The sequence below is a fragment of the Pelophylax lessonae genome (genome assembly GCF_965119305.1).
Source record: "Pelophylax lessonae genome assembly, chromosome: 5".
In the NCBI taxonomy this organism is placed as follows: domain Eukaryota; kingdom Metazoa; phylum Chordata; class Amphibia; order Anura; family Ranidae; genus Pelophylax; species Pelophylax lessonae.
The window spans coordinates 350,262,685-350,290,453 of NC_138772.1; positions in this window are offsets into that span (position 1 = coordinate 350,262,685).

Below are 27,769 nucleotides of genomic sequence, written 5' to 3' on the forward strand. Positions count from 1 at the left end.
CACCAGGCCGGGCTTGAGGCTCGCTGGCAGCAACCACTCATTTGTCTGCTGTTCCATGCTCCTCCACAACTCCTGCGCGGTGTGTGGTTTGTCCCCCAAACAGGCAAGTTGTAAAACTGCCTGCTGTCGTTTACCCCTGGCCGTGCTGAAGTTGGTGGTGAAGGTGTTACGCTGTCCGGATGAGGAGGCGGTAGAGGATGAGGAAGCGGAGTAGGAGGAGTTAGGAACAGGAGGCAAACTGAAGCGCCCTGCAATCCTCGGTGGTGGAAGGACATGCGCCAAATTGCTATCCGCCTCAGGCCCATCCGCCACTGCATTTACCCAGTGTGCCGTTAGGGAGATATAACGCCCCTGACCGTGCTTACTGGTCCACGTATCCGTAGTTAGGTGGACCTTGGCACAGATGGCGTTGCGCAGTGCACACCTGATTTTTTCCCCCACTTGGTTGTGCAGGGAAGGGATGGCTTGCCTGGAAAAGTAGTGGCGGCTGGGCACGACGTACTGTGGGACAGCCACCGACATAAGGTTTTTAAAACTGTGCGTCTCCACCAGACGGAATGACAGCATTTCAAAGGCCAATAATTTTGAAATGCTGGCATTCAGGGCCAGGGATCGCGGGTGGGTAGGGGGGTACTTCCTCTTCCTCTCAAGTGTTTGGGAGATGGAAAGCTGAACGCTTCCACGGGACATTGTGGAGATGGTTGTTGGTGACCCAGGTGGTGGTGTTGCTGACAGATCGTCTGTTTGCGGGGTGGCAGGTGCCGGTATCACTACAGATGTGGCTGGAGCGGCCGAGACTGCAGCAGAAGAGGAAGCAGGATGAGCCAGAGACGTTTCTTGGTTTTGAAGGTGTGTACTCCACTGCAGCTCGTGCTTTGCACTTAGATGCCTGATCATGCAGGTTGTGCTCAGGTTGAGAAGGTTCATGCCTCGCTTCAAGCTCTGATTGCACAGGGTGCAAACCACTCGTGTCCTGTCATCAGCACATTTTCTAAAGAACTTCCACGCTAGAGAACTCCTTTGAGCTGACTTTGGTGCGCTCGTTCCCTTGCTGCGTTGGGCAGTAGCGGGCGTAGTGTCTAGGGCACGGCCGCTCCGCTTCTGCACCCTGCTCCCTCTTCTGCTGTGCTGGTGGCTCTGTGCGACCACCGCCTCTTCCTCCAAACTACTCAGTTCACCTGCATGACGTTCATTCCATGTGGGGTCGAGGACCTCATCGTCCTCCACATCATCTTCCACCCAGTCTTCACCCCTGCCCTCCTTGTCGGTCTCCACAATGCTGAACGCCGCAGCAGTTGGCACCTGCGTTTCGTCATCATCGGAGACGTGCTGCGATGATCCTTGCATGTACTCATCTTGAGGAATAAGTGGTTGGGCATCGCTGCACTCAATCTCTTCCACTTCTGGGGCAGGGCTAGGTGGATGGCCCTGGGAAACCCTGCTGACAGAGTCCTCAAAAAGAATAAGAGACTGCTGTATGGCTTGGGGCTCAGACTGCTGGCCTGATTTGCAAGGGGGTGAGGTGAAAGACGGTTGGACATTGGCTGCAGGTGCCAACTCTGACCTTTCTGCAGTAGACTGGGTGGGAGACAATGTGAAGGAACTGGAGGCACTGTCAGCAGCAAACCAATCTACTATCGCCTCAACTTGTTCTGGCCTCATCACTTCTAGGGGCGTTTGATGCCCTACCAAATACTGATGCAGGTTCTGTCGCCTACTCACACTTGAGGAAGGTGTTTCACTTGTGCGTGTAGCTGGCACAGATCGACCATGTCCTCTCCTTGCAACAGGAGCTCTACCAGCAGCACCACGACCCAGGCCACGGCCCTTATTTGACGGTCTCCTCATATTTCTGTAATTTAAGATCTTGCCCTAGAAAGGTTTTTATTGAATAGCGGAATAGAAAATATGATCCAAAAAAAGTGTATGTATATCACACGTACACAACCACACTAGGCCCCAATTACTATTGTTTGTACCCCTAAAAGGCTAGATGAGGAGTAGGGGGAGTATGGAACAGGCAGCACCCTCAAACCTTCAGAAGTATGAGATGAACCCCAACAACTTGGAAAGGTGGATCTCTCTCACACGTACCGACACAGACTATCCCGCAATTCAATTGATCCTCAAAGGTTTTTATTGAATAGCGGAATAGGAAATATGATCAAAAAAAGTGTATGTATCTCGCACGTACACAACCACACTAGGCCCCAATTACTATTGTTTGTACCCCTAAAAGGCTAGATGAGGAGTAGGGGGGGTATGGAACAGGCAGCACCCTCAAACCTTCAGAAGTATGAGATGAACCCCAACAACTTGGAAAGGTGGATCTCTCTCACACGTACCGACACAGACTATCCCGCAATTCAATTGATCCCCAAAGGTTTTTATTGAATAGCGGAATAGGAAATATGATCAAAAAAAGTGTATGTATCTCACACGTACAGAAACACACTAGGCCCCAATTACTATTGTTTGTACACCTAAAAGGATGGATGAGGAGGAGGAGGAGTATGGAACAGGCAGCACCCTCAAAGCTTCAGAAGTATGAGATGAACCCCAAAAACTTGGAAAGGTGGATCTCACACGTACCGACACAGACTATTCCGCAATTTAATTGATCCCCAAAGGTTTTTATTGAATAGCGGAATAGGAAATATGATCAAAAAATGTGTATGTATCTCACACGTACAGAAGCACACTAGGCCCCAATTACTATTGTTTGTACACCTAAAAGGATGGATGAGGAGGAGGAGGAGTATGGAACAGGCAGCACCCTCAAAGCTTCAGAAGTATGAGATGAACCCCAAAAACTTGGAAAGGTGGATCTCACACGTACCGACACAGACTATCCCGCAATTTAATTGATCCCCAAAGGTTTTTATTGAATAGCGGAATAGGAAATATGATCAAAAAATGTGTATGTATCTCACACGTACAGAAGCACACTAGGCCCCAATTACTATTGTTTGTACACCTAAAAGGATGGATGAGGAGGAGGAGGAGTATGGAACAGGCAGCACCCTCAAAGCTTCAGAAGTATGAGATGAACCCCAAAAACTTGGAAAGGTGGATCTCACACGTACCGACACAGACTATCCCGCAATTTAATTGATCCCCAAAGGTTTTTATTGAATAGCGGAATAGGAAATATGATCAAAAAAAGTGTATGTATCTCGCACGTACAGAAACACACTAGGCCCCAATTACTATTGTTTGTACACCTAAAAGGATGGATGAGGAGGAGGAGGAGTATGGAACAGGCAGCACCCTCAAAGCTTCAGAAGTATGAGATGAACCCCAAAAACTTGGAAAGGTGGATCTCACACGTACCGACACAGACTATTCCGCAATTTAATTGATCCCCAAAGGTTTTTATTGAATAGCGGAATAGGAAATATGATCAAAAAATGTGTATGTATCTCACACGTACAGAAGCACACTAGGCCCCAATTACTATTGTTTGTACACCTAAAAGGATGGATGAGGAGGAGGAGGAGTATGGAACAGGCAGCACCCTCAAAGCTTCAGAAGTATGAGATGAACCCCAAAAACTTGGAAAGGTGGATCTCACACGTACCGACACAGACTATCCCGCAATTTAATTGATCCCCAAAGGTTTTTATTGAATAGCGGAATAGGAAATATGATCAAAAAAAGTGTATGTATCTCGCACGTACAGAAACACACTAGGCCCCAATTACTATTGTTTGTACACCTAAAAGGATGGATGAGGAGGAGGAGGAGTATGGAACAGGCAGCACCCTCAAAGCTTCAGAAGTATGAGATGAACCCCAAAAACTTGGAAAGGTGGATCTCACACGTACCGACACAGACTATTCCGCAATTTAATTGATCCCCAAAGGTTTTTATTGAATAGCGGAATAGGAAATATGATCAAAAAATGTGTATGTATCTCACACGTACAGAAGCACACTAGGCCCCAATTACTATTGTTTGTACACCTAAAAGGATGGATGAGGAGGAGGAGGAGTATGGAACAGGCAGCACCCTCAAAGCTTCAGAAGTATGAGATGAACCCCAAAAACTTGGAAAGGTGGATCTCACACGTACCGACACAGACTATCCCGCAATTTAATTGATCCCCAAAGGTTTTTATTGAATAGCGGAATAGGAAATATGATCAAAAAAAGTGTATGTATCTCGCACGTACACAACCACACTAGGCCCCAATTACTATTGTTTGTACCCCTAAAAGGCTAGATGAGGAGTAGGGGGAGTATGGAACAGGCAGCACCCTCAAACCTTCAGAAGTATGAGATGAACCCCAACAACTTGGAAAGGTGGATCTCTCTCACACGTACCAACACAGACTATCCCCCAATTTAACTGATCCCCAAAGGTTTTTGATTAAATAGCGGAATAGAAAATATGATCCCAAAAAAGTGTATGTATATCACACGTACACAACCACACTAGGCCCCAATTACTATTGTTTGTACCCCTAAAAGGCTAGGAGTAGGGGGGAGTATGGAACAGGCAGCACCCTCAAACCTTCAGAAGTATGAGATGAACCCCAACAACTTGGAAAGGTGGATCTCTCTCACACGTACCAACACAGACTACCCCCCAATTTAACTGATCCCCAGAGGTTTTTGATTAAATAGCGGAATAGAAAATATGATCCCAAAAAAGTGTATGTATATCACACGTACACAACCACACTAGGCCCCAATTACTATTGTTTGTACCCCTAAAAGGCTAGGAGTAGGGGGAGTATGGAACAGGCAGCACCCTCAAACCTTCAGAAGTATGAGATGAACCCCAACAACTTGGAAAGGTGGATCTCTCTCACACGTACCAACACAGACTATCCCCCAATTTAACTGATCCCCAGAGGTTTTTGATTAAATAGCGGAATAGAAAATATGATCCCAAAAAAGTGTATGTATATCACACGTACACAACCACACTAGGCCCCAATTACTATTGTTTGTACCCCTAAAAGGCTAGGAGTAGGGGGAGTATGGAACAGGCAGCACCCTCAAACCTTCAGAAGTATGAGATGAACCCCAACAACTTGGAAAGGTGGATCTCTCTCACACGTACCAACACAGACTATCCCCCAATTTAACTGATCCCCAGAGGTTTTTGATTAAATAGCGGAATAGAAAATATGATCCCAAAAAAGTGTATGTATATCACACGTACACAACCACACTAGGCCCCAATTACTATTGTTTGTACCCCTAAAAGGCTAGGAGTAGGGGGAGTATGGAACAGGCAGCACCCTCAAACCTTCAGAAGTATGAGATGAACCCCAACAACTTGGAAAGGTGGATCTCTCTCACACGTACCAACACAGACTATCCCCCAATTTAACTGATCCCCAGAGGTTTTTGATTAAATAGCGGAATAGAAAATATGATCCCAAAAAAGTGTATGTATATCACACGTACACAACCACACTAGGCCCCAATTACTATTGTTTGTACCCCTAAAAGGCTAGGAGTAGGGGGAGTATGGAACAGGCAGCACCCTCAAACCTTCAGAAGTATGAGATGAACCCCAACAACTTGGAAAGGTGGATCTCTCTCACACGTACCAACACAGAGTATCCCCCAATTTAACTGATCCCCAGAGGTTTTTGATTAAATAGCGGAATAGAAAATATGATCCCAAAAAAGTGTATGTATATCACACGTACACAACCACACTAGGCCCCAATTACTATTGTTTGTACCCCTAAAAGGCTAGGAGTAGGGGGAGTATGGAACAGGCAGCACCCTCAAACCTTCAGAAGTATGAGATGAACCCCAACAACTTGGAAAGGTGGATCTCTCTCACACGTACCAACACAGACTATCCCCCAATTTAACTGATCCCCAGAGGTTTTTGATTAAATAGCGGAATAGAAAATATGATCCCAAAAAAGTGTATGTATATCACACGTACACAACCACACTAGGCCCCAATTACTATTGTTTGTACCCCTAAAAGGCTAGGAGTAGGGGGAGTATGGAACAGGCAGCACCCTCAAACCTTCAGAAGTATGAGATGAACCCCAACAACTTGGAAAGGTGGATCTCTCTCACACGTACCAACACAGACTATCCCCCAATTTAACTGATCCCCAGAGGTTTTTGATTAAATAGCGGAATAGAAAATATGATCCCAAAAAAGTGTATGTATATCACACGTACACAACCACACTAGGCCCCAATTACTATTGTTTGTACCCCTAAAAGGCTAGATGAGGAGTAGGGGGAGTATGGAACAGGCAGCACCCTCAAACCTTCAGTATGAGATTGTGTTCACTGTACCCCACAAAGATTGAGTTCACTGCACCCCACAATGATTGTGTTCACTGCACCCCACAAAGATTGTGTTCACTGCACCTCACAAAGATTGTGTTCACTGTACCCCCCAAAGATTGTGTTCACTGCACCCCACAAAGATTCTGTTCACTGTACCCCACAAAGATTGTGTTCACTGCACCCCAAAAAGATTGTGTTCACTGCACCCCAAAAAGGATGTTGTTCACTGCACCCCAAAAAGGATTTTGTTCACTGCACCCCAAAAAGGATGTTGTTCACTCCACCCCAAAAAGATTGTGTTCACTGCACCCCACAAAGATTGTGTTCACTGCACCCCAAAAAGATTGTGTTCACTGCACCCCAAAAATGATTTTGTTCACTGCACCCCAAAAAGGATTTTGTTCACTGCACCCCAAAAAGGATGTTGTTCACTCCACCCCAAAAAGATTGTGTTCACTGCACCCCAAAAAGATTGTGTTCACTGCACCCCACAAAGGATTTTGTTCACTGCACCCCAAAAAGATTGTGTTCACTGCACCCCAAAAAGGATGTTGTTCACTGCACCCCAAAAAGGATTTTGTTCACTGCACCCCAAAAAGATTGTGTTCACTGCACCCCACAAAGGATTTTGTTCACTGCACCCCACAAAGATTGTGTTCACTGCACACCAAAAAGGATTGTGTTCACTGCACCCCAAAAAGATTTTGTTCACTGCACCCCAAAAAGATTGTGTTCACTGCAGCCCAAAAAGATTGTGTTCACTGCAGCCCAAAAAGATTGTGTTCACTGCAGCCCAAAAAGATTGTGTTCACTGCAGCCCAAAAAGATTGTGTTCACTGCAGCCCAAAAAGATTGTGTTCACTGCAGCTCACACACAGAAAAATGGATGTGGATCACTGACACCTGCCTATCTCCAATCCCACACCACACAGCAATATCGATTGTAGTTTGTAGAACACAGTTTCCCTAAAATTCAGCAGACTCTGTCCCTAACAGGATTGAGAAGAGATCGTAGATCAGGATTGAGTGCAGATTCACCCCACCCCCCACACAGCAATATCGATTGTAGTTTGTAGAACACAGTTTCCCTAAAATTCAGCAGACTCTGTCCCTAACAGGATTGAGAAGAGATCGTAGATCAGGATTGAGTGCAGATTCACCCCACCCCCCACACAGCAATATCGATTGTAGTTTGTAGAAGACACTGACCCTATATAATTCAGCAGACTCTATCCCTAAAATGCCTACAACTCGCCCTGCCTAAACACTCCGACCTGTCCCTCAATTCTATCCGGACACAAATGGTTTTTTCCTGCCTATCTTTCCCTAATCAGCAGCCAGCACGTTGATGTGTGCTCTGTCCCTGAATCTAAGCAGCATAATGACGCCGCTGCGGCTGCCTCGAACTTATAAAGACTTGGTCACATGCTTCAGACGGCCAATCACAGCTACTGAGACATTTGCAGGCATGGCTGGGATGGCTTAAGGCACACCAGTTAAACGATTGTTGATTGGCTGTTGAAAGCCCGCCATGAAAAGAGCGCCAAAGCATGCAAAACCCGGAAATAAAACGACCGAACACGGATTTTTACCCGAACATACAGTAAAGTGTCCGTGTCCGTGTTCGGGTACAAAAAATCCAATTATTCGGTACGAACACGAATAATACAGTCCGTGTTCGCTCAACACTATTCCTGACACATGCGTGCCTGGAAATATGTGTCCCAACCCTAGGGTTGAAACAAGAGGGGGGGGTATGTGACAGGAAGTCAGGTAAATCTGGGAATGTAGTCACTGAGAGGAGACACATTCCCACCTGCTTTGAAAGTTCACTGATACTATAGGGTGTTGGCTGCAGAGAGAGCCAGCAGGAAGTTGAAAACCATTCAGCTGTTCAGAATGAGGAGATCAAGGCCTCTATAATTTGTCCAGAGAAAATCTATTGAGTGCTGCCTCCTGTCGCTGTGTGAGCTGGGAAGAGGAGGACAGACATACGTGTACCTCCCGACGCCGTGTGGGCATGGGAGAAGGACTGCTGCCGCCTGTCGCCGTGTGGGCTGGGAGAGGGGGACAGTCGGATGTGTGCCTCCCGACAAGCTGGTGAGCATGGGAGAAGACCCCCTAAAGCGATGTGAAGCTAAGGAGGGTAACCACGAGTGAAGACGTCTCAAAGGTGAGAAGACACAGTGTTCCATGTGAAGAGTGTGAAGAGTAAAGGGACCTGTTAAATGAACTGTGTTCCATGTGAAGAGTCTGAAGAGTAAAGGGACCTGTTATAAATGAACCTGTGCTGTGTGAAAGAAAACAAAGGGACATGTTCAATGGACAATGTTTGTGCTGTGTGAAAAGCAAACAAATGGACATTTGAGTGTCTGCTGTAGGATCAGCAGTGTCGGCCCAACAGTAGGTTGGAAAGACTTCTTAGGTAGGTTCCAGCTGTGAGAAGGTAGCCGCCCACAGAGGCAAGGATTTATTTTGTCTTTTATTTTATTTTGGCTGTTTTGATGCTTGCAATTGTGTTAAGTAAATTGCATGAATAAATCAGTCTTGTTTTCAACCTCTAATCGGCTATCTCTCTGTGAAAACGCACCCCCAAAGGGGTCACCCATACGCCTACCACCGAGCTAATCCCTTACAATATATATATATATATATATATATATATATATATATATATATATATATATATATATTGTGTATATACAGTATATCTCTTTCAATGCATGTGTTTTAAATTACAATGGTTGATTCCTCACCAGAGAATACTTGATAAAATTTGCCTTAATTGCTTTAAAAATAGACCCCTCTGTGTTTGTCTGGTCTGACAGGTTTTTTTCAACATTAATTGACACTTAATCCATCTTGGCCATTTAGGTGTAGACTTTGGAAGTTGTGATTTCATAAAAATGCATAAAGTGCCACCACATTGACATGATAGAGAAGCACCACAGTTGATACCACCAGGGCTTTTTTTCTCAGAAAAAAGGTGCAGGAACTCAACTACGACCCCCCCAAAACGCCCTCCCCAAACTGGCCAAAATTTCACTAACAGTGATAGGGTCTTAAAGGGGCATCAAATACCAGGAGTGCATTATGTACAGAGTGCAGAGTTTGAATGGGTTACACACAGAGTGCAAAGTTCAGGAGTGTGCTACGTATACAGTGCAGGGCTCAGGGGTGCGCTACACACAGAGTGCAGAGTTCAGCCTTCTTCCACAGCTACTTAGCCCGGCATCCACATCTCACTTTTACTTCTCTTTTTCTCTAGTACATCCCCTCACACTGTAGATGGCTTTACCTCTCTCACTTGCAGGGAGATCATCCAGTGGGGGTGTCAGCATCCACACTGCAGCCAAGGCACCGGCATCTCCTTTGTCCTTATACTGCACTTGGAAAACACAGGAAGCCAGATCTCAAAGTGTTTCAAAGTGATAGCGGTGAGCAGGGAGCAGAGGGCCTGAGTCAAAGGTGGTGGAACTGAGTTCCACCAAATTCCATCTGAAAAAAAGGCATGAATACCACCAAGAAATCCTCTCTCTTCCTCCCTTTTACTCCTCAGGTTCCCAATTCATTGGACATCTAGGCAAGAAGCTGAAATATGGGGGAAATCATCTAGAAAACCTAGCTCATGTAAATATATTAAAATAAATATTTCCCTGTACTGTATGTCTACATGGCCAGAAATGTAGCACACATCCACTATCAGCAAGTGGAACAGTTGCAAGGACCAGGGACCATATCTGTATTTCATGATCCAAAAGTATATTCATACAGCAGATGGACACTTTCTTCAGAACAGCATTTTTTTTTTTCATATAAGCACTGAGGTCACTGACAATGAAGAAAATAAAATCATTGCACTGCACTGGGGACTATACACAAATCCACCCTGCATAACTCAAAACTATCCACCATTTTTAGCAGTGACTGCAAACATCCTGAACTGTTGTCTCTTCTGCTGTTGATCTGCAGTGCCCCAATGTGATGGCACATGCACATGCTTAACAGAACCAGCTAAAAATGGTCAACACTACTGCTGCAGCAAAGAAAGGAACTTTTTTTTTATAACTACAGGGAGAAGTAGCTTATGAGGAATATGTGTCATCTACTTAGGTCTTTTGAAAAGGTAACTAGATTAGTAAGTAGAAATAAATTGCAGCAATGCAAAAAGACAGGCCAACTTCAGGGTATGACATAATTCCATGTTGCTATCAGTAATTTATGCTCAGAAGCACTTTAAGAAAGTTATAGAGAGTCAACAGCATAATAATAATGTTGAGGAGGATGTTGATGACACTACAGCTTGGAAAAAAAGCTAACTACCTGTCTAGCAGACGTGCCAGATGTGACTGTGATGGTGACAATGACAAAGAATTCCAGAGAGGGCAGAAAACAAGGAAATTGTAGCTTCAGTCACTATGGCAAATTACTTGTTTTTAGAATAACAAATATATACAGTAATTGATACTGAACATGCTTTTAGACTTTCACTACTTAAGCAAAGAAAGGAGAAGCGTGTAATGCTCCACGGTCCATAATAATATTTTATCAGCATGAGGCAGCTTTGAACAAGAACAAGATGAGGCCTCATTCCACTCCTGCCAACATTGTCAGTTCACCATCACTGCCAGTGCTGACACAACCATAAACAGTACCAATTGCTAAAGGTCAAATGACATGTTTTTTTTTTCAGCTATGTTGCCACATTGTTGAACCCCACTTTTTTAATAAGCAGACAGAATAATAAAAAAAAAAAAAAAAGACTACAATTATAATATCTCCTACCATATAAGCCAGCTTAAACCATAGCAGCCTTGTGGTTTAGTGTTCTGAACTCTACTAGTTGACTATAAAGGACATCTTTTGTCCAACTTCTTGTACAATTTATTAGTGTAAACCAATATTAATATTAATAATAATAATAATAATACCTATTTTTGTAACTATTTTAGCCAGTCTTTCATCTCACTTGCTAAAAATATCATATGTGCCCAGATGGCGGTAAATAACAAACATAAAGGTAGCTTTAAAACAAACCCTCCCTCTCCTCTCTATCTGCTTTTACTGTGAAGTAATTAATTCTCAAAGATCCTCAAAGATCAACAGGATTCAGTTGATTTTCAATAGACATGGGCTCAGGCGTGTTCAGGATCCTAGTCCCACCCCACCTGCCCGCTCCCACCAGGAAGCCAACACAGCTAATCACAGGCTTTGAGACATTTTCTGGTTCGCAGCTCCACAGACCAGGAAATGTCTCAATGCCTGTGATTAGCGGTGTGCAGTGTTGGCTTCCTGGCAAGATCAGGAAGGTAGGTTTGGACTAGGATCCTGAACACACCTGAGCCCATCTTTAGTTTCCAGCAGTATAGAAAGACCTGTTTTGTGTTTACAGTAAAGGCCTGGCAGGCTGCCAAGATTCTGGTGAAATATAAATGAATAGGAAAAAAAACAAAGATTTCTCTCGCTCTGTTGTAAATTTTGAAAATTCAATTCTCCACAATGCTTATAGCTATGGAGATTAACTAGGGCTTGTTATAAAGTTCTTTCACTGCATGTTCAGTATATATAAATACTTTTGTGTTGATAGTCTAAGTGCATGTTTCAGCACTAGCTGCCTTAATGGTGGATGCATAGTCATCCTCAAACAATATTTTGGTATTTGTTTGGTGGAAAAAAAAAATTAAATCCCTGGACCTTGGGAAAGTCCACTTTTTCCCATAATATTGTCATGTGACCTTTTTCCAGGATGTGTGTTCGAGCAGAATTTTCGGCAATAATGATTCACAATATTGTACTGTCTCTGCTCCCAACCTCCTTGAAGTTTAATTATTATCTGTTCATAATCTTGAGAGATGTTATCCACAAAGCCATGAAGCTGCTTGTCAAAGTGTTCTTAGCTTGACTCATGGATGTATTGGCAATGCACTCTCAGTTTAAATCTATGGAGAGTTAATGCTATTCACTCATCTCAGGTTTTAGGCTAAATTCTGCATTGCATGTATGAGGTAATTGGTCTCTACAATTAATTGTGCCAGAGGAGCCGGGTAAAGCACACAGGACACCAAACTTCAGTATCCATGTGCACATGCCCTGCATACATCTGCCATATGTATGACTAATTTTATAATTTAATTACTGATTTACTCATGCACATTTATTGTTTAAAAACTGTTCTTAAAATAAAAAAAAAGGCTTTCACTCTATGGAACATAGAGGTTTAACAGTCAGTCCTGCAGTTAGAAAATATGCATGCAGCTTCTTTGTGCAATTGCTATTTGTATGATAAAATTGTCCTGCCAGCAAAGGTGTCAATTTGTAGCACTGACTCAATAAATGAGCATAACCTGCCTGATTCGAATATTGAATTCAGTGCATTCAACCATGTGGAAAACATTGTTTTGTTTGTGTTAGTTCAAACAGCTGGTCATTAATGCAGGAACCATCTCTAGAGTGAAGTACTACTGGACATGAATGGCTTCTTGAATAATGCTGGTCATGGAAAGGTTCTTCATCAAGCAATGATGCTCAGAGCAGAATAATACAACATGATTTGACTGTTCGCTAACAGGGTACTATGTCATTGTGTCACTAAGCAATTGAGGTTATTATGGGGCAGGGTAGACAGACGGGACAGAAGGGTTACCAGACCGTGGCATTTTTAGAAATACAGGCCTGACCTACTTAGAGATATTCTCTCTGGCTGGCAGCTGCACACTACAAGGAGTCTCCCCCGATAGGCAGAATCTGTTGCTAGGAGGAATTAGCATGGTCTATTCTGCACAGAGACTTGCTGATTAAATAATAAAAGCTGACTGGAATTAAAGAGATTTGGCTGTGTATTATGTAGATTTATTTCACTTTCTCTACTTTATGATATCAAGGGAGGTAAAAAAAAATTCACTAATTTATGTTGTGAGGTATTTTGACTGATATATAAGCTTTGGAGGATTTCTGGATTTAATGAGCACTCTTCAAAAACTGAACAAACAATACAGTAGCAAGTCTGTTATACAACAAAGTAATAGTTTTATCGTATTTTGTGGCAAGCAAGTACAATGTCATGTGGACTGCATTAAAAACAGTTCATTTAATATGCATAATTACTTATAGGATACCAACAACTAACTGGTTTGTTGAAAAATAAATGTAACACATGTGCCATTTGCAGAAATTATATCAACATATAAAATTACAAATATAAATAAAAAAAAAAGTTTCAAAATGAAACAAAACTGAAGTTATTGGTATATAAAAAAAAAAAGATATTTACACTGTTTTTAACCAAGTGTGTTTTCTTTTAACCTCTGGACACTTGTTAGTGAATAACATGGTTTTCTGACATAAAAGGAATTTGTGTTATGGCATGCATACTGTATACTGTATACAGTATAGATTTTGTCCGGTTTTTAAAGAATCCCTTAGAATTCACTGTGAGTAGCCCTGTTGGCCGCCTCCTGCCCAACATCACTCAAATAGAAAATTGCCAGCCAGGTGGAAAATTGTCAGCCTTAAAGTGTAACTCCACTTTTGTGGGGAAAAAAAAAATAATATAGTGTATACAATTGCGACACAAAAACATATTGTAATTGAATTTTATTAAAAATTACCTTTCCTTTCAATCTGCAGCTGTTGTAATTTTCTGAAAATTAAATGCAATATGGCTACCTGGAGCTGTTCTGTACACAAAATGTGTACTGACCACACCCCAGAAACATCCTTTGCTGCTTGTGTGATTGGCTCACCAATTTTTCCAGAAGTCTGCCTAAGATACAAGTCAGATTTCTGGCATCCCCTGCAACAAAAATGTCAATTTTGGTAAGATCCTCCCAATAGAAACACATCTAGATTGATGCAGGCCCAGCAGTTTATCCTCGGTAGTTCTCTGCTGCTGCCACAGCTGATAGATAATTATGAAACCACTCCCATTTCACCCACTTAGCACAGAGGCACAGACGAACAAACAATGATTTCTTCAGAATAACAAAAGGTAGGAATCTGCAACTAAGTTTGTTAAAATCCTTGTAATGTACATAAATCACCCAGAGGGGAATGTTTTTTTCTCAACAAAAGTGGAGTTACAGTTTAAATTGTCTGTATCCAAAGAAACAACTGCTGTTCAGGTATTTTAACAGCCTACTGAGTTAATACAGTTGCTGGACCTGTCATAGGCACTGCTCAAGAGTGCCAACTTTGTCCACCCTTTCCACCACTTTCCATTCCTAGAAGCTGTATTACTTCCATCAATAAATGCACTCCATACATGGAGGATGGGTGAATCAAAAGTCCACCTTCTTCATTCAGTGCTTACATAGAGGGGGCAGGCAGAGCTAGGCCTATGTTTAAGTATTTTCAGTTGAGAATAAGAGCACATTCTAAAAGTATCAGTACTGTACAATATAATGGTAATGCAGAGCTGATTGTCTACTAATGCTGGGGTATGATTTGCTTATTGACATATTGTTATCTGCTGATTATTAATACAGTATTATGAAAAAGTATTGTTGATGACCATAATGGTAAACATAAATTGTATTACTAATTGATGTTATTTTATATAAAATAATGTTTATTATTTAAAAGGTATTATATGTGGGGACTTTTATGTACATTAGAGGGAAGTGTCCTAGTGTGTACGGATTAGGGAAGAAAAGGGGTATTTCCACTGTACTAGACAGTTGTATCAGCAATAGTAATCTCAGACACAGAGATGCAAAATAATGTTTTTCTTTTAATAAATTAGTCAACAGGAGCTAGTGCTATTCTGACAGGTTTCACACTAGGCTGAATGCTTTCTCCAAAAACCTTAGCCCAAAACATGTCAGAATAGAACATTTTCCTGATGGCTGGTTGCTCTGTGTAAGGTTCTGGCACTCTCAGTGCCTCCTATCACATCATTTCCGGGTGCTTTCCATCTACCTAGATAGATGAAGCACATATAGGTGTGTTTCCCTTTAAGAGTGCTGACATCATCACTGAGCGCCGGACTGGACAGCTATTTAAATCACCAGCTCTCACTCACATGTGTTCGTTCAACCTGCTGTGTGCCTAGATGTGCCTTGATGCTAACCTGTCTTGAAGCTCTCATGCTTGCAAGCATGCCTCGCTGTCGGAACCACGCTGCGCTGATCCCTGTATCCCGCTACCGGATCATCCGCTCTTGTCGAACCTCTCCTCTGCTACATTGCTACTAGTGATAAGTACCCCACAGGGGAAACCTCAATAACCTTCATACTAAAGCTTACACTGTCTAGCTCTGCATACTAAGGACTGTTACTACATCTGCACTATCTAGATTTCTAGCTCTTGAGCCTACTATCATCTGCTCTTGCACTGGGTTAGTCTCTCCTGTATGTCATCTGCTATCCTATCATTTACTACCATACATAATTGCTAACCTATCTGCATCCCACCTGTTACTATCTCATTCTCAAGAACATTCCTCTCAAGTGTCTGTCACCTATCGTCTCAACTCAACCTGTCTCTTCAGCCTATCACCTCTATACTTCTATATACATAGATCACTCCAGGAACTTCTTATTGAGTGTGTGTATTTACTTGCTGAATTGAGATCATCCACACATGATGAGTCTTTGGGAGTTGGGATTGGTGTCTCAGCGTTTCTCTACATGACTACTGAAGTGGAATATTTCTGCAGCTGTAAATCCACATCATACATAAAACGCAGGAGCGTTACAGATTGAACGAACCAGATAAAATGGATTCAGCAGAAATGACCACTCAGGTGACACAGTTAACACAACAAGTAACTGCGTTAATACACGCACTTACTGAATTAAAAGAAGACAATCAGGCTCTGACGCAGCAGGTGGCCAGACTGACACAGCCTACTGCTGCTCAACCCCCAGAACCTCTTGTCCTTCTACCAGACAGGTTTGATGGTTCCCGTTCCTCTTTCCTTTTTTTTCGTATGGATTGTGAGCTCCTATTTATCCTTAAGCCTAGGACCTATCATAATGACTTTATTAAAGTGCATGCTGCCATTAATTTGCTTTCTGGCAAAATGAAAACGTGGGCATACCAGAAACTGCAAGAAAAAAGTCAGATCCTAGACAATTGGGAATCATTTGCAATTGCGATGCACTCCCAGTGTCTCCCCTCCCAAAAATCTACTCCTAAACCTGCTCCAGGTAACTGCAGACCCCGGCTACCTAGGGAAAAAAGGAAACCAAATGAATATGGTGATCCTGCCTGGTCATGGTCCAAGCCTGCCTTAAACAGTCAGCCTTGTCACTCTGACACATCTCATTTGAACCCTGATCCTACAGAGATGGATGAGGAGCCTATGGAGATCGGTGCTGTACATACTAAGCTGTCCTTACAAAAAAAAAAAGATCACAGGAGAATCTGTGGCCTTTGTTTTTATTGTGGAGAAGGGGGACATTTCATTACATCCTGCCCAACCAGACCCCATAGGCCTAAGGCTCTCCCAATGGAGGCCAGGCGAATCCGAACTGTCTTCCCTGAAAAACAGCCTGGAAATTACCAAGGCTGTTGCCAGCCCTGTCCCCGTCCTATATCAAAAAAGGGCACCCAGACTTTGACAAATATTGGAATAGATATTCCTTCAACTCCAGTGAACTCGATACCACGTTCTAAAAAACCTCCTGTACCACCTCCTGAGGATACTCTTATTTTTGCAAGCACATTTTTAGCTTCCAATGAAAACATTGAGATTCTTGCACCTGACTGCGTACGCGCTTCTAATGGCACGGTGGTATGTAGGAAGGATCTGAGGATGTTTGAAGAAGCATTGGTTGCTAGGACTACTAGGATTACTTCGGATGGTTATGCGTCCGATTCTAGTGAGGGGTTCATGTAGCAGATACCCTAACAACAAGTCCTATCAGATTCTCACATCGGTTACCAACCTGATCCGATTCTCGTATCGGCAACAAGTGATCCGATTCTCACATCGGTTACCAACCTGATCCGATTCTCATATCGGCAACAAGTGATCCGATTCTCACATTGGTTACCAACCTGACCCGATTCTCGTATCGGCAACAAGTGATCCGATTCTCACATCGGTTACCAACCTGATCCGATTCTCGTATCGGCAACAAGTAATCCGATTCTCACATCGGTTACTAACCTGATCCGATTCTCGTATCGGCAACAAGTGATCCGATTCTCACATCGGTTACCAACTTGATCCGATTCTCGTATCGGCAACAAGTGATCCTATTCTCAGATCGGTTACCAACCTGACCCGATTCTCGTATCGGCAACAAGTGATCCGATTCTCACATCGGTTACCAACCTGATCCGATTCTCGTATCGGCAACAAGTAATCCGATTCTCACATCGGTTACTAACCTGATCCGATTCTCGTATCGGCAGCAAGTGATCCGATTCTCACATCGGTTACCAACTTGATCCGATTCTCGTATCGGCAATAAGTGATCCGATTCTCAGATCGGTTACCAACCTGATCCGATTCTCATATCGGCAACAAGTGATCCGATTCTCACATCGGTTACCAACCTGATCCGATTCTCATATCGGCAACAAGTGATCCGATTCTCACATCGGTTACCAACCTGATCTGATTCTCATATCGGCAACAAGTGATCCGATTCTCACATCGGTTACCAACCTGATCCGATTCTCGTATCGGCAACCAGTCTTATCCGATTCTTGTATCGGCAACCAGTCTTATCCGATTCTCGTATCGGCAACCAGTCTTATCCGATTCTCGTATCAGCAACCAGTCTTATCCGATTCTCGTATCGGCAACCAGTCTTATCCGATTCTCGTATCGGCAACCAGTCTTATCGGCCTTCCAGAGCTGGCCTTACGGGGGGGTACTGTAAGGTTCTGGCACTCTCAGTGCCTCCTATCACATCATTTCCGGGTGCTTTCCATCTACCTAGATAGATGAAGCACATATAGGTGTGTTTCCCTTTAAGAGTGCTGACATCATCACTGAGCACCGGACTGAACAGCTATTTAAATCACCAGCTCTCACTCACATGTGTTCGTTCAACCTGCTGTGTGCCTAGATGTGCCTTGATGCTAACCTGTCTTGAAGCTCTCATGCTGATCCCTGTATCCCGCTACCGGATCATTCCTCTCTTGTCGAACCTCTCCTCTGCTACATTGCTACTAGTGATAAGTACCCCACAGGGGAAACCTCAATAACCTTCATACTAAAGCTTACACTGTCTAGCTCTGCATACTAAGGACTGTTACTACATCTGCACTATCTAGATTGCTAGCTCTTGAGCCTACTATCATCTGCTCTTGCACTGGGTTAGTCTCTCCTGTATGTCATCTGCTATCCTATCATTTACTACCATACATAATTGCTTGAGGATACTCTTATTTTTGCAAGCACATTTTTAGCTTCCAATGAAAACATTGAGATTCTTGCACCTGACTGCGTACGCGCTTCTAATGGCACGGTGGTATGTAGGAAGGATCTGAGGATGTTTGAAGAAGCATTGGTTGCTAGGACTACTAGGATTACTTCGGATGGTTATGCGTCCGATTCTAGTGAGGGGTTCATGTAGCAGATACCCTAACAACAAGTCCTATCAGATTCTCACATCGGTTACCAACCTGATCCGATTCTCGTATCGGCAACAAGTGATCCGATTCTCACATCGGTTACCAACCTGATCCGATTCTCATATCGGCAACAAGTGATCCGATTCTCACATTGGTTACCAACCTGACCCGATTCTCGTATCGGCAACAAGTGATCCGATTCTCACATCGGTTACCAACCTGATCCGATTCTCGTATCGGCAACAAGTAATCCGATTCTCACATCGGTTACTAACCTGATCCGATTCTCGTATCGGCAACAAGTGATCCGATTCTCACATCGGTTACCAACTTGATCCGATTCTCGTATCGGCAACAAGTGATCCTATTCTCAGATCGGTTACCAACCTGACCCGATTCTCGTATCGGCAACAAGTGATCCGATTCTCACATCGGTTACCAACCTGATCCGATTCTCGTATCGGCAACAAGTAATCCGATTCTCACATCGGTTACTAACCTGATCCGATTCTCGTATCGGCAGCAAGTGATCCGATTCTCACATCGGTTACCAACTTGATCCGATTCTCGTATCGGCAATAAGTGATCCGATTCTCAGATCGGTTACCAACCTGATCCGATTCTCGTATCGGCAACAAGTGATCCGATTCTCACATCGGTTACCAACCTGATCCGATTCTCATATCGGCAACAAGTGATCCGATTCTCACATCGGTTACCAACCTGATCTAATTCTCATATCGGCAACAAGTGATCCGATTCTCACATCGGTTACCAACCTGATCCGATTCTCGTATCGGCAACCAGTCTTATCCGATTCTTGTATCGGCAACCAGTCTTATCCGATTCTCGTATCGGCAACCAGTCTTATCCGATTCTCGTATCAGCAACCAGTCTTATCCGATTCTCGTATCGGCAACCAGTCTTATCCGATTCTCGTATCGGCAACCAGTCTTATCCGATTCTCATATCGGCAACCAGCCTTATCCGATTCTCATATCGGCAACCAGTCTTATCCGATTCTCGTATCGGCAACCAGTATTATCCGATTCTCGTATCGGCAACCAGTGTTATCCGATTCTCGTATCGGCAACCAGTCTTTTCCGATTCTCACATCGGCAACCGGCTTTTTCCGATTCTTATATCGACAACCAGCCTTAGAGGCCTTCCAGAGCTGGCCTTACGGGGGGTACTGTAAGGTTCTGGCACTCTCAGTGCCTCCTATCACATCATTTCCGGGTGCTTTCCATCTACCTAGATAGATGAAGCACATATAGGTGTGTTTCCCTTTAAGAGTGCTGACATCATCACTGAGCGCCGGACTGAACAGCTATTTAAATCACCAGCTCTCACTCACATGTGTTCGTTCAACCTGCTGTGTGCCTAGATGTGCCTTGACGCTAACCTGTCTTGAAGCTCTCATGCTGATCCCTGTATCCCGCTACCGGATCATTCCTCTCTTGTCGAACCTCTCCTCTGCTACATTGCTACTAGTGATAAGTACCCCACAGGGGAAACCTCAATAACCTTCATACTAAAGCTTACACTGTCTAGCTCTGCATACTAAGGACTGTTACTACATCTGCACTATCTAGATTGCTAGCTCTTGAGCCTACTATCATCTGCTCTTGCACTGGGTTAGTCTCTCCTGTATGTCATCTGCTATCCTATCATTTACTACCATACATAATTGCTAACCTATCTGCATCCCACCTGTTACTATCTCATTCTCAAGAACATTCCTCTCAAGTGTCTGTCACCTATCGTCTCAACTCAACCTGTCTCTTCAGCCTATCACCTCTATACTTTCTTATCTTATATATAGACATCAAGAAAAAGACCTAACTAAAGAAAACGAGGACTTAAACGGTACCACACAAATTCTAAAATGAGTACATTTTAAAAACAATCACAAAGAAAGACAAGCACAAAGAAACTCTGTTTCATATAAAGTAATCACATACATATAAGTTGTATGACTACTGATTGCATCTTTCTGAAAAGGCAAAGATGGATGGCCAGTAATAGATGACCCTAGGATCTGGCAACCAGCCACTGGTTCAAAAAGATGAACTTCTTGTTGGTATACTTCAAAGGTATATCACCTGCATCCAAACCAAACCTCAGGGCATAGTCCCCAGTTCAAAGCATTTGTGGTAGCAGGGTCAGGAAGGGCTGCCAAAACATGCCCAGGAGGATCCTAAGCGACCTCCTGGGCCTGTTTTGGTGGCCCATCCTGACCCTTGTTGCCACACATGTTGACCCGCAAAATGCGTTGAAGTTTCAGCAAGCAACTCATCACCTTAAGGGGTCATGGACGATGAGTATATGGAAATCATGATGTGATATGGAAAATCAATTGAAGCTGTATAATACATGTACTTTGTATTTCTATAACTTGTAATACAACTTGATTGTCTTTTAACATTTGTAAGAATAAAATTTACTTGTATTAGAATTTGTGTGGTCCTGTTAAAGTCCTCATTTTCTTTAGTTAGGTCTTTTTTTTATGCATTTTATGTTTAATCCATTTTTGCCAAACACTTTTGTACTTATAAGATAAACATTTTAATAATGTTTTACTAAAAATATCACAGGATTCCAGTGCACATTTTATCTGTTCTAGCTTCTGAAAGTAATCTTTTTTTTTTATTTCTTTTTATTTTGAGAAAAAGGAAATATGAGTACAAAACAGGGCTTATTGGGCATACCCAGGCTCGGTACATATACAGGACATCAAGAAAAAAAAAGCATACATTCAACAACAACTCTAGTGCCCTACCTGATACTAAACAAGTAGTACACTCCAATTATCCACTTACAGATTCCTACAAAAAAGTTGTGATTCGCTTACGCAGAGCCTAAAGTATGTACCAGGTTAAGGATGAAGTTCTCAAATCTGTAGATTTAAAACCAGTACGAACCGTAGTACATGCTCTTTAAATATTTTGATAGGTCTGCATTGGTAGAGGGGGCCTCCTGAAAGTAATCTTTAAGCAGGATTATATCCTTTCAACACTTGGGTGCTGATAGCTTTTGTTGTTTATTGCATGGAGTCAGAAAGACAATGTACCCTCCACTTTATTTAAATGACTGTACAGTCCAATAGGCTTCAGGGTTAGAGCCAATGATCAGCACTTAATACCTGACCCACCTCTCTGTTCCTGTGCAATACAAGTCTGTGTCAAAAAGCTTTTTATGAATGATGTGGATGTTACTCAGCTATGCCAACACAAAGCACTAGAGTATGGGGCAGGAAGGGGCATTTTCACTAAAGGAAAATTATATTTGAAACAATTTTCATGCATAAAATGGTCACAAATCATATAACGCAGGGGTAGAGAAATATAAAAAGATTAAAAAGGTGACTTCAGTTGGGTTTAAATACAGCCTTAGCAACCGTAATGAGTATACATTTTCCGGACATTTTTTTTGTGTATACTCTTGTGGTTCACTATATCAACTATTCCTAATAAACATGAGCTTACCTACCCTTTGAAAAGGGAGATCCTGTAGTTTTCCAATTCCTGTCTTGAGTGTGCCAGGGCTGACTGAAAATTGGGCAACAATTTCTTCTTTTCAGAGGGTCATTTCGTGCTGCAGAAAGCAAAATAGGTATTTACTTCTTTGCAAGTAACTATTGTGTTGACATTTGTATTTAAATGACAGAATTCCTTTAAAGGTCTGATTTAATATAATCTCTTTTACTATTTTAGTTGTAACACTTTTGTTGTTAGAAACAAAACAAGAAGCTGTTTATGATTTCTTTGAATTCAATGTTAAACTGGGAAAAGCTGCCGTTTAAACCTGCAAATAACCTTATTTTTACAATTTTGTTCTTATCTTGGTGTAAATTGCTGGAAGAAAGAGCATAGGATGATGTGTGATTCCACAGAAGCTGCAGTTTACAAGTAGTGCTCTCTTTGATTAACTTTAGTTATTTGCAAAACACCTTGTGGCAAGCATTATAGAATATCACAGCTGCAGTTTTAAACAATTCATTTAAGATGGAAAAAAAGAGGTATGTAATAGTATACAAACCATAGTGTGAAATCTAAAGGTGTTGCTAAGAAGTTCATCAAATAAGTTTATGCCTATATAAAAGTATCTTTTACAGGACATAGAAGTCCAAATAATTCTTCAAATTTAGTACAATATTGTTTGAGTTTAAGGCCTTAAAAAAACAATGTGCGGATAACAATTCTGTGTAGTTCATTCGAGTTTCAGCTTCCAAGTTTCAGTGCTATTACATTTAAAGTAGAACAAAGTCTGAAGGTCATGTGTTACTGTACTTTACATTTGATCATTGCCTTATTATACATATACAGTATTTTTTCTCAAGTAAAACATAAGTTAACACACATCATAGGTTGAACTGGATGGACTGATGTCTTTTTTAAACCCCAAAAACTATGTAACTATAGACCACAATATTCAGGGGTATACAATGTACGGTTAACAGCAAACACACACATCATAGGTTGAACTGGATGGACTGGTGTCTTTTTTCAACCTCACAAACTATGTAACTATATACCATAGCTAATATTAAATATTTTATGTTTCTTAATATTTATATTGGTTTGTTTTTTAGACAACACAAGTGTAATGTACACTAGAATTGTGTGTGTTAATCACCAGGGTATAGGGTCAGGCCTGGCTAGTGGCCAGGTTTCCAGATTCTGTATGTGAACATTTAATAGAGCAAATTAACACAAAAAAAAGAAGAAGTCTTGGCTGTTTTGTTTGGTTTGGTTGCCAGTCTCATATACATTTTATTACCAAAAGTAATGGGACGTCTGGCTTTACACACAAATGAATTTTAGTGGCATCCCAGTCTTAGTCCATAGGGTTCAATATTGAGTTGGCCCACCCTTTGAAGCTATAACAGCTTTAACTCTTCTGGGAAGGCTGTCCGCAAGGATTAGGAGTGTGTCTATGGGAATGTTTGACCATTCTTCCATAGGCGCATTTGTGAGCCCATATGGGAAAAAGAAAAATATATTTCCAATATATTGAATATGACCAAAATTGTAGCATTTCAAATATATTTCCAATATATTTAGGGAAAACATTTTAGAAATATATTGAATATGGCCAAAATTGTAGCATTTCAAATATATTTCCAATATATTTGTGGGAAAAAAATGAATTTTTTAAAAAATATATTTTAAATATATTTTTCTTCCATGTGGGAGGTCAGGCACAATGCGGACAAGGGCCCCTTCCTGACAATCCTGGGCAGTGGTTGTGGGGGTCTGCGGGTGGTCCCAGGCCTAGATCCCGCCCCATGCCCCCCCCGATGTAAATGAGTGTACATAGTATCTCTACCCGTTCACCAAAAAAGTGTCAAAAAGTGATAAAAACACAGAGAAAGTTTTTGACAACTCCTTTATTAAAAAATAAAAAAATGTCTCCCAATGTAGATTGGCTGACTCAAAAAAAGGAAAAAAAAAAAAAACTCTGACGTCAACTTAAGCGGTGCCACCACTAGGTGTCGCCAGGTGGCTCTGCCCCTTATCTATATAAGAACTGTCATACAGCAAGCCAGGCTTTTGGCAGTTTGCCTTAGTTTACAGCAGAGTGTTTATTTTTTCTTTCTTTTTCAGGTATGGTGGTGGAGGCGGCGTCCTAATTGATGATGGATCTACATCAGGGGACATCATTTTTACATTTTTAATAAAGGAATTGTCAAAAACTGCCTCCGTTTTTTTTTTAAATTTCTACACTTTTATGGTGAATGGGTAGGGGCACTATGTACCATGGGGGGGGGGGGGCGGCAGGTCTACATTCACATGGGGGGGCAGGTCTGAGGACCCCCAATATGAGTTGTTTTTTTAGTTAACATGTTTTTTTTTATAAAGAATTGGTACAATAATCCTTTGATATTTTAATCAAGTGGTACCGTTAAAGTCGCCCCCCCCCCCAGTCCATATGGATTTTAAAGGAAACCACACTCCAAAAAAAAAACAGCGTGAGGTCCCCCCAAAATCAGTACCAGACCCTTATCTGGGCAAGCAGCATGGCAGGTCAGGAAAGGGGGGGGGCGAGTGAGTGTCTCCCCTCCTGAATCATACCAGGCCACATCCCTCAACATGTGGGGGGTGGGTGCTTTGGTACCCTAAAGCACATTGTCCCCATGTTGATGGGAACAAGAGCCTCTTCCTGACAACCCTGGGCTGTGGTTCTCAGGGTCTGCAGGCAGGGGTTCTTATCGAAAAGTAATAACCACATGAGACAGTTTTTCACAATTCTTTTATTAAAAAAAAAAAAAATAGTGTCCCTCAATGTAAATTGATCCTTAATCACGCCGCCCGTGGGACATGAAAAATAGAAAAAAAATGCTTTTGCTTCCTGAAAGGGCTCCCCCTGTATGCCCACTCCACGCTTTGACATTTCTTATATTGGCAAGGGATGGGGCCACCTGGTTACGTCACCCAGTGGCCCCTCACCCTTCTGATCTGCGACTTGACCTGCCAGGCTGCATACCCAGATAAGGGTCTGGTATGAATTTGGGGGGGGGGAACCACACGCCATTTTTTTTATAGATTTTGCCCCCATTTTTTTATAGATTTTGCCCCCATTTTGTTCCCCTTAAAATTATACCAGACCCGAAGAACCTGGCATAGACTGGGGGGGGGGGGTGGAACACTACACCATTTATTTTCTTTATTTTGGTGTGGGGGAGTCCCCTCAAAATCCATACAACACCCGAAGGGCCTGATATGGACCTGGGGGTGGACTCCACACCGTTTGTTTTCACAATTTTTTTTATCGGCATTTTTTTTTTCAGCTGTCAGGAAACCTATTGACAGCGGATGACTCATCGGTTGTCAAGGATGCCACGGCCGGCTTTCCGGCCCCGCTCCTTAACAACCAGATTACACTGCGCCCTGATTGGGCCGAAAATGTTCTCCCATCCCTATTCCTATAACCTATCCAAAAGAGGACTGACCACATTAACATTCCCATATACCAGAAAGGGACAAAGGTAGATTTGAGAAAGCCTGGAACTAATAATATTAAATATTTCACTGCGTTTCCTGCAAACAGATAATATGTGGGTTATGAGTTTTATACTGCATTCACAAATAATAGAGTGCAAGCAAAACATATTTCTGGTGATTTTGAAGTGTTTTACAGGCATTTTACAAAACAAATGCTGATGTGCAACACAAAACTGTACAGGCTAACAACAAGCCAGTATGACAAAATAGAACACTCTTGCCAAAGTAAACCCAAAATTAAAATATACCTGAAGTCTGCAATACTTATCTCCCCTTCAGTGGTACAAAGTCCCTTATCTGAGGCTGCAGTGATAGGTGTCACTGATGGGTACTGATAGGTGGCACTGATGAGCTTTGATAGATGGCACTGAATAGGTGGCACTGACCGGCACTGATAGGCTGCACTGATGGGCATCGATAGGCACTGATGAGATGGCACTGATAGGCACTGATGAGACAGCACTGATGGGCACTGATAGGTAGCACTGATGGACACTGATGAGGCATCACTGTTGGACACTAATGAGGAGACACAGATGGGCACTGATGAGGAGGCACTGATGAAGCTGCACTAATAGGTGGCACCGATGGGCACTGATAGATGGCACTAAGGGGCACTGATAGGTGGTACTAATGGGCTCTGATAGGTGGCACAAATGTGTACTAATAAGGGTGCACTGATTGGCACTGATAGGCTGCAATGATGGGCACTGATAGGCACTAATGAGACAGCACTGATGGGCACTGATAGGTGGCACTGATGGACACTGATGATGAAGCACTAATGAAGCCACACTAATAGGTGGCACTGATGGGCACTGATAGATGGCACTGATAAACACTGATAGGTGGCACTGATGAGGCATCACTGGTGGACACTAATGAGGAGGCACTGATGAAGCTGCACTAATAGGTGGCACTGATGGGCACTGATAGATGGCACTGATGGACACTAATAGGTGGCACTGATAGGCACTGATAAGCATCACTGATGGGCACTGATAGGCAATAGTAGGCGACACTGATGGGCAGCACTAATAGGCGACACTGATGATGAGGCGTTGATGGGCACTAATTGGCAGCACTGATGGGCACTGATGGGTAGCACTAGTGGGCACTGATAGGTGGCACTGGTTGGCAATGAATAGCATCACTGGTGGGCACAGATTGAGACCGATGTCCCTGTACCAGAAGCCGGTTACCGGCTTTCTTCTTTTCTCCTCACGCTGATCGTGAGGAGATTACCCTAGTGCTGCAAGGCAGAAGTACCTTTGGGTTTTTTTTAACCTTTTATGAGGAACCTAATTTAAGATAGGAACTTTTATGCATATTCTGTTCTATTTTTTTCTACAAAAGTAATGTAAACCATCTTTATTACAAGATAAAAATGTACCCGATCAAGTATGCCACCAGAGGAATTGAAACTCATAGCATCATGTTTCTTAACAATATTTTAGCAGAGACCCTTGTGAATTTTCTGTATTTATTTGTTCTTTTTCTAAAATTGAGTTTATTTAGCAGAAACATGAACCTGAAATGAAACCAACTATTCAGATTAAAATGTACAGTTTCTGCTTGGATTTCGTTAAGCAAATGTCAAGGCACATTCGTTTTATGAATTTAAACTACTCTTGGGTGTGAACCAAAAACATTCATTTTAATGTAGCCTTTTGTTGCCAGCAGTTTAGACATTAATGGCGGTGTGTTGAGTTATTTTGAGGGGACAGCAAATTTACACTATTATACAAGCTGTACACTTACTACTTTATATTGTAGCAAAGTGTCATTTCTTCAGTGCTGTCACATGAAAAGTTATAATAAAATATTTACAAAAATGTGAGGGGTGTACTCACTTTTGTGAGATACTGTGTAGATAGATAGATAGATAGATAGATAGATAGATAGATAGATAGATAGATAGATAGATAGATAGATAGATAGAGATAGATAGAT